This window comes from Dromaius novaehollandiae, chromosome 5 (assembly GCF_036370855.1).
Source record: "Dromaius novaehollandiae isolate bDroNov1 chromosome 5, bDroNov1.hap1, whole genome shotgun sequence".
NCBI lineage: Eukaryota > Metazoa > Chordata > Aves > Casuariiformes > Dromaiidae > Dromaius > Dromaius novaehollandiae.
This window is the reverse complement of record NC_088102.1, coordinates 7,385,617-7,398,636: the sequence shown is the minus strand read 5'-3', so window position 1 is coordinate 7,398,636 and position 13,020 is coordinate 7,385,617. Positions and strand designations below refer to the sequence as shown.

At 43.5% G+C, this 13,020-nt stretch overlaps 1 protein-coding gene across 4 annotated transcripts in view; it reads right to left on the bottom strand.

Moving 5' to 3' along the window:
- Positions 1–11,980, bottom strand: part of PPM1A (protein phosphatase, Mg2+/Mn2+ dependent 1A) — a 37,188-nt gene extending 25,208 nt beyond the window's left edge. For 2 of the 4 annotated variants that reach the window (XM_064511918.1, XM_064511920.1), the window contains exon 1: positions 10,328–10,705. The gene's annotated coding sequence lies outside the window, so the exon portion shown is untranslated. The other 2 variants (XM_026113750.2, XM_064511919.1) reach the window with 2 other exon arrangements.
- Positions 11,981–13,020: the final 1,040 nt, after the last annotated feature.

Sequence of the window (13,020 nt, the reverse complement as noted above, 5' to 3'; positions counted from 1 at the left end):
GATACACATGAAAATAAATTTTACTGTTTTGCTAATTTATTTGATTGAAAGTTCAAATGAAGCTAAGTCTTAAATTGTTCACAAAGGACAGTCAACAGAATTCCACACATACCTGTTAAAAGACAGTCTAACTTCCCAAAGAATTCAGGGGGATTTGAGCACCTTCTCCAAGAAAAGCAGCCACCCCCCATCTGAAACTTGTATTTTAACAATATATAATTCAATAATCCTTTTTAAACAGCGTTTGAGTGGTATTTCTTCCACTAGAATAAGTTGCTCATATAAGCCACATTGAAGTAACAGGTACTAGTCCAAACTAAGCTTAGAAAGGTCTCTATACTTCGATTTCCTGGAACTATTCTCCAAGTGACATTATGGCCCCTATGTTGTAATGAGCACACATAAGCAAGATTACAATCTTTACTTGAGCTACAGGGCACAGAGCAAGTCACCAAACCATATAAACTACTACCGAGTAGAAAAAGGACATCCTATGCCCTCAACTCCAGTCTGATCTGTAGTATTTTTCCCCCTTAAATAAGTTGGATGCAGTAACCAGTCAGCATATAATTGAGTAAACGTGGAAAAAGTTTTCAAAAATTAGCTCCTGTTGAATGAAAACCAACAACAAATACTGTGTGCCCCAAATCAATTAGCGTTAACAAACAACATGTCAGAGATCATCCCAGAGATCAGAAGAATGACTAAAATAAGACAGAACACACACAGATAAAGAGACATAATACACCACAGTCATGGGCTAAATGAAGTCATGAAAAAGCTTCTTGCCAATTGAACTATTTAGAAACTATTGGAGGCTGTATGATTGAGTTCTGGCATTCGTGGTTCAACACCATCAATAAAGTATTGAAACTCAGCATTGATGTTTCTGAACACGTACTTTTAGATGCAGGAATAGATTGCCAAATTAGAAAAACGTGAATTGTCTCTGAAAAAGAAGTAGGATAAGAAATAATACACAGAAGTGGGACTATTTTAGTAAACACGTACTAACACACATTGTTTCCTCCCAGAATAATTGCTTATAGGTGATGTAACTGTAGTGTGTGTTTTATTTTGGTAAAACAATTGCAAACAGAAGAACATAGCAAGAAATTATACACAGGAGTAAGAATGGTTGTAATAACATCTCATTAACTTTTTTTGTTTTAGGCCAGATCTGGAACCATGGCACATGGCAGATAACAACGAAAGGTAGACAGCTGGAGAGCTAAGTTCAAAGAAAGCAAAGAGAAGAGACGAACAGCAGAGCACTAGGAAACGGGCCTTAGGACAGCCAAGAACATCTACACATGGAATGCAAGTGAAGGACAGGGTAAAAAAAGCCCCCAAAGGTAAGTTAATGACTGTGTGAAGAAGTATGAACTGTTTCCACCTTTTCCTGCTTATCCCCCTCTCCCTGTAATTAAAAGGAAACAGTGACTACAACTACAACTTCATCTTCATACCATTGCAGAGAACACGAGATCACTGCACCTCTGATGCAGAGGCACCTATGGGTTCTGACCTCTTAATAGCCAGTCCATGGGCTACACACCATTTCACCAAGAGCTCGCTTTTTTTTAAGATAGCTTCTATTTTGCTTAAAATCCCTTCTCCTTGCTAGGAGTTAGCAGCCTGGCTGAATGCCTCCCCATACTAAGCAGCAAAATATTTTTCCCCACTTGTTTTCCTATGTCAGTATATTTTTCCCACCTTTTTTTTTTTTGGGGGGGGGGGGGGGGGGAGGGAAGAATGGGGGGATGTATAGGATTTAGGAGAGGATTGCCAGAGCCTCCAAAAGTTTTCTAGAGCACAGAAGGCAACCATTTCTAAGTTAACACCCTCCAAACGCATTTCTGCTTTTTCTTAAGAAACCTTTCTCTGCTGTTATCTACCTTTCCTGCAGACAAGTAAACCTATTCCTAGGTTAAACTAGGAACTGCTATTCTTGTTATGAATGTATGCTGGCTGAGGTTCAAACTCTCTCAAAAGATGCATATATGTACACACACACGTGTATGTATACATATAAAAATAATCTGACTTTCTAAAAAGAAAGCCCTGGACATGGAAAAAGATTAATTCATCTCACTAACAAATTGTTACTGCAGAAATGTGGAAAGACAGTGATGCAGCTTCAAGATTCCTTTATGGAGTTATTTTAATTTTGCTCTATGGTCAGTCAAAGAAAAAAAAATAACTTCTTTCCAGAATCACCAGGACAACTGCCAGGAGGGGAAAACAAACAAAAAAACCACTAAATTTCGAGAGGAGATACAATTTGCATCCAAACTATTGGTCACTGACCAGGATCCTATCGTGACTAGCACTCTCAGAACAGAGTAGGATAACCGTCCCTTGGTCCAGAGAGGCTTCTTGCTTCCTTCTGAACATTTATATTAGAAAGCAGACACAGGAGAGCATAAGAAAAAAAACTTTAGGCAACAGTATGAAAGTATGAGCAGCCCAATCACTATGAAAAACTGTGCAGACAACTAAGACAACATTAACAAATATTATGAAAATCAGTGAGGTAGCTCTGCATAAATTCATACATTGCTCTGTCTGAACAGTAGAAGCAGAATGAAAAACCAAGGTCCTTGCTTGAAAAATTTAATAAGCAGGAAACATGTCCATGCTGGCATTTAGTTTCACCACCTTTCTGGTTATAGTTCATTTTCCAAAGATTTCTGACTTAAAAGTGTTGGAAGATAAACAAAATACACCCATTTGAGACAAAGAGATTAGACAACAGCTTTGTTAATAGCACACAAACTCCTGCAGACTGCATCAAAAAAAAAAAAAAAAAAAAAACAAAGCCCCATTGAGGCAAGTGCTGTAGAAGGAAACTGGATGATCCAAGGAAGGTACAGTATACGCAGACAGAAGTTGGGAGGAATAAAGCCCTCATTTCTTTTTGTGTATCAATAAATTAGATCCAGTAAGATTCAAAACTTTTGACCGAGAAAGGCAAGCAAGCGCATATAAGAATTCTAAGCAAACTGCTAATGTCAGGAAGAGTATACAGTGCTACACTGCAACTCCAACAAAGCTATGCACAGCATTAGTTTCACCAGGAAGGGAATGCCTTGTGTGGGGGAGGCATGGGGGAAAAGGGACAAGATAAGAGAGAAAAGGAGTTACAGTAAGTCACAGAAGTTGAACTGCAGTTTTTCTGGTATTAATAACACCAATACTGAGAATGCTTTGCTACTGTCACCTACCATCATAATAGAACATTACTTAAGCATTGTGGACCTAATCTCCAATTCTTGAGTCCCAAGTAAGCCACTTAAAGTGCAGAACTGAACAGATCTGAACATATCAAAAGCCTCAAGTAACAGCTAAATAAAACTGCTCTTTTAAGCTTTCTTTATTTTTTTCAGTCTCTCATTCACAGCTTTGAGTCCTGGCATCTTCATTCACTGTTCAGTATTACAAACAAAACAGTATCTGCGACTTATAAAAACTATGTTGAAGATGCACAGCATAATGTTTTCTTTGGTAAAAGAACTGCACTATTCAACCACTACTTCAGAGTGATTGTGAGAAAAAACACATTTGCTTTTTATCAAGTTAAGCTTTCTAACTAAACCTCTGAAGAATCAGACAGAATTTGAGTCCTAGCTCCTCCCTCCACCAGCCAAGAGGAAAGTGAAGTTATTTGGGCAATAACATCATGAAATGCAGCCACAGTGAGTCAGAACAAAGGTTCACCTGGCCCTGTAGTTTCTCTTGACAATAGCCACAAGTGAATGCAGAGGTAAGAACATAAGAACAGAGTATATTTTTCTGTAACATGCAGCCTTCAACCATTTGCAGCTTCAGGACTTCCTGAGCCTGATGTAGTTTCTACCTGTTTAGTAACCCTGAACCAAAGAAAAATAAGATATATTATTTACTGGCTTGTACAACACAGGTGATTACAGTTGATTTGGGTTTTTTTAGTGCACAAAATTAAAAACACAGGTTAAAAATAGTAGAATGTGGTCCACATTCTACACCCAACTTCTAGAATAGAATGGCTTATCAGAATGACCAGGGTTGTTCAGATTGTTCAAAGGGCACAGCAGAAAAGTCAAACTACTGCTGATCTGTCTTTCCTACTCAATGTTTTAGCTGAAGTTTAAAATACACGAGCAGAAAACGCTCCATGGAAAAAGGTCCTGATGGTATTATCTGAAACTCCAAAAACAAAGGAAGACTTTATTGTTGCCTGTGGTAATACAGATGTAAATACATACAAATCCTTAAAAATCCACCATCTTTCTCTGCTTGGCACCCTCACCAAAAAGAGCACCAAAAGTTAATATAGGCCAAGTTAATATATACCGCAATGAAAAATGAATGCAAGAAAGGGTACATCATCTCCTACTGAGATTTTAGTCTCCATCTTCTAAACTGCTCAGCCAGGTCACTGCTTCTTTTATTTCGAGCTTTCAGAAACGTCAGATCTTCCTAATGTCAGTAAAAACCATCAGCCACCTATTTCTCATATTTCTTATGAGTGGAGTACATATAGACATGGAAGCACAAAATCTAAGTGAAAATAAAGTTTACACAGATAGCACCCGAGAGCAGATAAAAATTAAGTACTTGGACAAACGCAACCAGAACATGCCCAATGATTAGAGGGAGATGTTTGCACAGTAGAGCCCCAAAACTTCCTGCTTAGCCAACTACTCAATATTATGAAATAATTCAAATTAAGATACATAAGCAATTTCCCAGACTTTGTTTCACATGAAACTATTTGTGAAGTTCTAATTACAGCAACATTATCACTATTCTGGTGAGGATATAGAAAAAGCAGCACAAGTGTCTACAAGAGACTTAAGCCCTGCTAACGACACATGGGAATAAAACTGTAATAAAATAGGAAATGTTCTGAAGTGTACAGTTGTAACACGGTTTTGCTTGCAAGGAAATGACATCAAAACTATGCTAGAAGAATATTAAGAAACAGAAGTCAAATCCTCAAAGTTTATGAAAAGCTAGAGTTTGTTCATTTGTACACTCGCATACAGCTTTTATTTAAAAAGCCATTTTGCCTTCACATCCCCAGCATTCCTATCTCCTTAAAAGAGAAAAGATAGAGCATGACTGTTAGAATTAAGCAGGGTTTTTTTCCAAGACTATGTAAAAATAGGAAAAAAAAGAAAGAAATTAAGAAAAAAATACGATTGTCATAGGCCTGTTACACAGACAGTAAGTTTCAGGACAGAAGGTTTTTCTCTGAGGGGCAAACTCAATACCGAGTTTGCTGCTGTCACTACCACTACAGTCACACAGTTGACAGACTTGCCGATGATGAGCAAGGCAGTGAGGTGGTCCCTTCTCAAGTCCAAATCTGAGTTCACTGCAATGCTAAATATTCTGGCCACCAAATCAGGACTTCCGTGGCATTCCCTTGTTCTTCCAAAGCAGTCTTAATGCCTGCATTTCTTAAGCTTAGCGTGCCTCACTCTGCAGTCTCAGAAGGGTTCTTTAACACAGAAACAGTGATAGATCTGTAAGAAAGGTCTAGTCCAAACACGTACTATATTTGATTAGGGGAACTGGAAAATTATTTATTGATAGAAACCAATTCTTTCTTCATGAAATGTTCCTGCAATTTAATACTAACTAATATTAACTACTAATACCTGCCCACATTTCTCTGCATTCTGCCCCTTTCCAAAGATTGGGCTTTACTTGAACTTATCAAACAACTGGAGATTTCCTCAAAATCATCTCCAAATACACAATGCTCAAGCACAGTTTACACAGTTCTAGTAACTATTGCCTCCTTAAGATATTTCACAAGTCAAAAATGTAGCCGAATTTTATGCATAACAGTTATGATATACAGCCAAGAAGAATACAGACTGCTACTCAAATTCCAGATCAAAAGTGCCGGCAGCAGTTAGAACAGACAGCATGCATAGATACAGAAAATGCTTAAAGTTACATGTGAGATACAAACATGGGAGCACACTGCATCCTCTACGTCACAATCCAGCAAGGCATTTATGCACTGTACATTTGAGCAGTCCCACATAATTCAGTAGCATACTGCATATTAGCGTAAGCATGTTTAAGTGCTTTGCTTGATTTTAACTGCAGCAAGCCAAACACAAGTTATTTTATACTTGAGTTTCTCAGACTTATAAACTATTATTTTAGCAGACTCAAGGGGTTTTTTAAAAATACATCAAGATATTCTTACCTGAACAGAGAACTAAGATGTTCACAATAAAGACGCTAATTTACTTCCTCTATGTCTAAACTTCTAGCAGTTCTCTAAATTTGAGCACTGAAGCCTGATTAGCCAACTTTGTTTTTCCTCTATGTCACTTTTAGATACTTGTTTGGTAGAACACTGCTTCAAAATTCATATTCTAAGCAATAAAAGTGTACTTAATTTGAATTATCCACAGTTGAAGGGAGTGTTTCTATTGTTTTGGTCACACTACAAACACCTTTTCAGAAGGGCTCTTAAAAAAAAACACATCTGAGCAACTGTTTGATATATTTATAAACACACTCTGTTCTGCAGAGTTCAGTAGCAAGCTGAAATATCCATTAGTTAATTTTACTGGTATGTGAAAACAAAAAAATTAAAATCAACACCCAGTAGAACAAAGGCCTGTTCAGTTTAAACTCTGAAAGAAAAATAAAAAGAAATAAGATAGGGACTTGACAGACGTCTGTAACTTAGTATGTGGTTTACTAAAGAGCACAGTTCAGCACAAGAGAAATATAGACGAGCAAGGCCTTATAGCATTGGTTTAACACCTATAACACTCAGCAGGGTGTTATCTCTGACCACTAACAAAAGTCAGTCTACACCCTCAATTAGCATGGTATCCCACTTTCTCTCTTCTCCTGTCCCTAATACAATTTCCTTGGTCTAAACATTCTTGCTAGTCTTAAGTGATTTCATCTAGCAATATAAATCTTACATTGTTCCTTCACAGACAGATAACAGGAGCGACAGGAAGAAGCAACAAGGAGATACGCCATCTCCACTGCAATCCACACCACAGTGACATAAATACACGAATCCTTCTTAAACTCTATTTCACACACCAGCTCTTAAACTACATTTTATGTACCTTCCCTGGATCTTTCAAACATCGTAATATCAGGCACTGTATATCATTTACATGGACTTTGCAACTTGGTATTCTTTCAATTAAGAGTGCTGTACTTAAGTATTACAGTGTATTTAAGTTTTACTGAAGCTTATTTCTGATCCAAGACTAAGTGAAAAACAGTAGGATTTAAAAAAAGGGAATGTGAGCAAAGCTACAGATACCAGTAAGAATTCAGCAATGAGGTAATACTCTAAATTAGCTTAATTTTCATGAGACTGCATGTTGCCTCACTTAAAAACACACTTACGGGTGATACAAATAAACCAATGCTTCAACAGATTTGGAACCATTTCGGAAAAAAGAGGAGGAGCAATTACAAAGGACCACATGCAATGGTAAGAATAAATACTGTATGGCTCAGGTGTAGCCCTGCTGAGACACTACTATCTTGACTTCAAATGTTATTATTCAAGTCTTTAAAATGAGTTGCAGGTCTGTAGAGACAAAACAAATACAATAATTTTACAGTATCTCCCATTCCAGAACTAGCTTATTTAATAACACAACCTTCATTACTCAATTGCTTAATTCCAATGCAATTCTGCTTAGCCAATTATGTAAAAAAATTTATGTTAGAATAGACCCAAACATGTAAAATTAAGTCTACATTAATGTCAGTGTTTTAGTAAGAAATGTTATTGTTAAATGACTTTTATTTAGGTCATCCTGTGAAAGCAGCTGCTTTATATTCCTAGTTTCACTAAAATGGAAAAGTGCAATAAGATCTTTTATTGACAGCTGCATTCAAAAACATACCAGTTACATAAGTTTGCAAATTATACTGTGCCAAAGTTAAATATCTAAGCATTTAAACGATAGTTCTTAAAATGCTATCTCAGCAAGAATGACTCAACTTAACTGTGTAAGCTGCACTCTAGATAAGAGGCAACCAGCTTGATTTTATAGAAAAAGCTTTTTTGTATTCTGCTTTAATTCAAATTGCACCAAGTGAGTTCTGCTTGTTTAGACCTGCAAGCTTCCCCGGTCCTTTGGCATCTCCATCTCTCCTCCTCAGTTTCAACAAAGTATCTCAAGCTTACCTATAGACAGCTAAGTAACTACTTGGAAAACAGGTATATTATACCTCAAGGGGAAAGATTCACTAGACAACCACCAACCAGAGGACTAAACCTATTAACCATACATAAGCCTTGTCTATACACTAGAAAAACATGGCTATGCCAGAAGAGCAGGAGAGTATATAAACCAGCTCTCTCCAATATAAGCTATATTTATCAGAGGGTTTTATCAGATATCTATGTCTGTGAGGAAAACATTAATGATTGGCATGATGTATCAGCAAGTCCTTTACTTTTAGACTAGTCTCATATACAAGATGTAGGGCCCACAAGGAAGGGCCCAGAAGGGAAAGCTTTAGGAGCAGCCCTGTCACTACTGCAGTGAAAAACACTGATATGCCTACCAAAATTGTTTTTCTTCAACACCTTTGACTGCTACTGACACAGATGCTGGGTAGGGAATATGTAAGACTTCCTCAACACACATCTTTTCCCCCCATCCCACCTCTGCTATTATTGATAGAAAAACTATGAATAGTATTGTAAGAAAAGCTGTCAGAGAAGAAGTGTAAAACTTGCACAATTCTTGATAATTTGACAATTCACAGAGGGTCCTGAGTTAACAGCAGTCATCTTTAATTTCACTAGCACTTCACAAATCCTTGGTCAGCCACCTAACCACTAAAAAAAAGTACGTGCAGGAGAAATGCTACACTAGCTCATATTTGGAAAGTCATCTAGAATCACAAGAGTTAGAACTTGTATTTTATGAAAATACTCTACTTACTCTGCTCTTAAACACCATTATCTAAGGAAATGTATAACCTACCACTGAAGGAAACCTTCAAACCTACTGCTCTCAGTATCTGTTTTAAGACAGCTGTCTGCTAAAAAAAAAAAAATAATAATAATAATAATAATAATAAATCCTTTGAATGACATACAGAATCTTAAGCCTTAAGGTTACAACACAGGTCATCTGAATGACCAATGCTTTCTCATTCGACAAAAGATACAAATCAAAAATAAATTAGTTCCTTACAAATACTACAGTAAACTTAAATGTTAGTTTTGTAACAACAAAACTTTGCCATACATATGGAGACACTGCAATGCTTTAGCTGCATAAAATACAGACACATATTGAACAGATATCTATGAAATCAGTTCTTCCAAAACAATTAACTTGCAGCCAGTCTTAAAGCTGCATCACACCAACTATAATACAGATTAATGGGACAAAAAAAAGTTATAGGCTCAGAATTTAACATACGGGCCCAATTATCCACTGCATCACTGGACAAGCTTTTAATTCAAAGAGAAGAGTTTTCTAAGACCCACTTTTAACATACCCACTTTTAACATGTCCCCTATGACAGATTACAGATCAGCAGCGCAACCTTTGCTCACCACATTGTTTTCAAAGGCATCGAAATCTCAAACTTTAAACGCCTGAAGGCGTTGGCAAGAGAAAACTGCCTGCTGCATAATAATGTCACTATTTGGGGAGTGCTTGATGCTCCGACCCTCGCTAGGGTGGGGTGCTTTATAAATAGATGCGTTTTTTTTCCCCTTCTCCCAGGGCCGTGCCCCAAGCGTTTGGGTGGCGATGGGAGAGGAGGCTGTTTATAGCCATTATTAAATGAACTCTGAATCGGCCGGGGAGGGGGAAGGAGAGAGGGGGGAGGAGAAAGGGAAAGCTGCTGCTACCTGAGCCAGGCCCAAAACCCTCTGCTCGCCCTCCTCCTCCCTTTCCCTCCCCATGCCCAACCCCAAGGGGCTCCCGCGCCGCCCCCCACCCTTTTGCAAAGCCCCCTGCAATGCAGGGGCTGCGGCAGGGCCCCGCGGCCCCCTTCGCCCCCCGGGGCTCCTCACGGCAGCATCCCAAGCGGGCTCGCCGCGCCAGCGCCGCCGTCCACCCACCCCCTTCTCCACCTCCCTCCCTCTTTCCGCCCCGACCTGGTACCAGCTGCCGCCGGGGATGGCGCCGCGCTGCGAGCGGGAGAAACCCCGCAGCCCCCCCGCGCAGGGAGCGCGACCCCCGCGCAGGCCACCGCCGCTTGTTTACAGGCCCCTGGGCCCAGGCGGCGCAGCCCGGCCCCGCCGCCGCCGCCACCCCCTGGGCCCGGCCCGCCCGAGCTGCCCGCACCGCGCAGCGTCACTTACCCCCCGGCCGCGGCGGACGGCGCCGGCTGTGGCGGGCAGGGCCGCGCTCCGCGCTCCCGACGGCGCGTGGGGGCAGGGAGGCCGGGGGCAGGCGGGGACGTCCGCGGTGGGGCCGGCGGCGGGCGGGCCAGGGGGGAAGGGGAAGGAGGGGGGAGAAAGGGGGGGGCCCGGCTGGCGGCCTCGCCTCAGTTCATTCACAGGCGGCGGCTGCGGCGGGCGGCTCCGTGCCCAGGGGGAGCCCAGCGCTCATCTCGCCTCTGCTCCTCTTCCCCCTCCTCCGCCGCTGCTTCGCCGCCGCCGGCCCCCCCGGCCCCGGCCCGCTCTGCGCCCACTCGCGCACCGCCGCGGATCGCGCCCCCCCCCCTCCGCCTCACACACACACACCGCGCCGCCTCCGCCTCCGCCGCCCCTCTGCGCAGGCGCGCCGGGCGCCGCCGCCGCCGCGCTCGCCTGCCGCCTTGTAAAGCGACCCGCCGCCGCCCCTCCCCCTCCCCCACCGCCGCGGCGGCCGCGCGCGCGCCCCGCAAGGGAGGCGGGAGCCAGTGCGCGCGCGCGCGCCTCCCCGCCCTTTCCCTCCTCCTCGCCGCGTGCGCGTGCGCACAGCCCACCCCTCCCCCCCCCGGGGTGTGTGCGTCGGGGGGGTGAAGCGCCGCGCGGCGACGACAACAACCGCTTTTCAGGGCAAAAGCCCGCCTCTGGCGTAGCGGGCGGGATACCCGGATGTTGGGGCTGCGAGCGCTGCAAGGGCGGCCGGCGCGGCCGCAGCGAGGCCGCTAAAGCGATTACGTCACCCTCTGCCTCCCGGGCCGCTCCGAGCATGCGCACCAGCGCGTGGGCGCAGCACGAGCTCGGGCGGGCTGGGGGGGGTAGACACGTCATGTGCGCCTGCCCCCTTCGCGCGCGCGCCCTGAGGGGAGAGGCCGGGGAAGGGGGGAGGGGGAGGGTAACGGCAACGGCAACGGCAACGGTCCCTCGGCAGCGCCGCCATGGCCGGGGGGCCCCGTCACGGACACGGGGCTCGGGGGGGTGGCGGTTCCCGCTCGTTGCCCGGCTGAGGAGGGCAGCTGGGCTGAGTAACCTGCCTCACCTCCCCGGGGAGGCGACGGCAAACCAGGAGCTGCCGCGGTGCTCCTCGCCGGGCGACGGGCCGCAGAAAAGCCACCCTGTGTGTGGCATCCCAAAGCCCGGGGCAGGCACACAGACGCAGAGACACGCTGGGATATCCTCTTACCCGGCTCAGGCAGAGCCCTGCAAGCCTCCTCTACTGAAAGCACAACTGCTGGCAAAATCAGCAGTGGATTGCCAGTAATGAACGCATAATGGGTTTAATAATCCCATGATTTGCAGCTCCCCTTTGATGAAGGCTGGCTTGTTGACAAAAGGGATGGGAGTGCACTCAGGGAGCAATCCCTCACAGTCCTGCAGGGAACATATTTAGAGGACAAGTTATTAGACAAACCTCTTCCCCCCCCCCCCCCGCCGTAGGCCATACCTCCTCCAGAGACGCCGCTCTCCAGCCTCTGCCCATCTTCTGTTTTCCCTGACGAGTCGGCGCCCACCTCCAAGGAGCAGTTCGTTGTCAGCCCTTCTTCCTGCTCATGGTGTGCAGCTAGCAAGCCATGCTGAAATGTCTCCCAGTTGCCAGGGCTGAAGCTGGAAAGGGGGAGGGGAGGTGGCTGTGGCACGGGTGTGGGGGAGGATTTTCAAGGAGGCTGCTGCAGGAATAGGGCCTGGCTGGGATAGCGATGACTGTGTGGAGGGAACATCGTGTGCAGCTGCTTCCAGCAAGCCACCCTTAAATCACAGGCTGAGGATTTTTGAGGCAGAGCGGTTGTAAAAAGGGGTGCTTTTAAGGAGAGGATGGGGGATGTATAGTAGTTTGGGCACTTTGGAGGAATAACTGCTTACAGGGGGAAAGACAGAGTGCTCGGGAGAGGTGAAGTGGGTACTTACCTAAGGGATCAGGAAGGTTGGTAGATAGTTTCCACCTTTGACAGTAAATAAAGCAAACAGCCGTATGTTAAGGTTTCACTAAACTGAATGCTTGGAAAGCCCTCAAATTGCTGGTTGCATTCCTCCAGCCACTGTAGATAAAATCAGTGCAGCTTCAACCTGAGTGTGCCAACAACTGAAGTCAGTTAATTGCGGGCTCCTGCACAGATAAGACCTATACAAACAGCAAAACCCTACCTGGAGTCAACTAGAAACACTGTAATATAACAAAAGCTCGTCATTGTAGGGCTTTCCAGTAACAGAGAAAGTTACTGTGTTTAAGTATGATTACAAAATCTCCAGTTCCCATTGCTGACTGTGGCTGAATGGTATGTTTGGACCTGATCTGACTGTTTTCGGTCAAATCATGTTTGTTAACATGACACTGAACACCACGCAGTTGTACTCAGTGTTGTGTTAACTATTTCAGACCTTTAAATTGTAGTTAAATGCAACCCAATTTATTAGTGGAAACAAACCTATAGGGAAATTTGAACAAATTATTTTGAAAAACTATTGGGGAGGGGGGCACAGTGCAGTGTATTCAACAATGGAAGAGGAGATTTTGGAAGGTCATGGAATAATTCCTATAATCTTCATGAATGAGATTTTGAATTTCCTCTTGGTATCCAAAGAAAATCAGTTACAATTTTGATGCAGTTCAGATTTTAGAAACTGCATTTCTTTTTTTCAAATTTTTT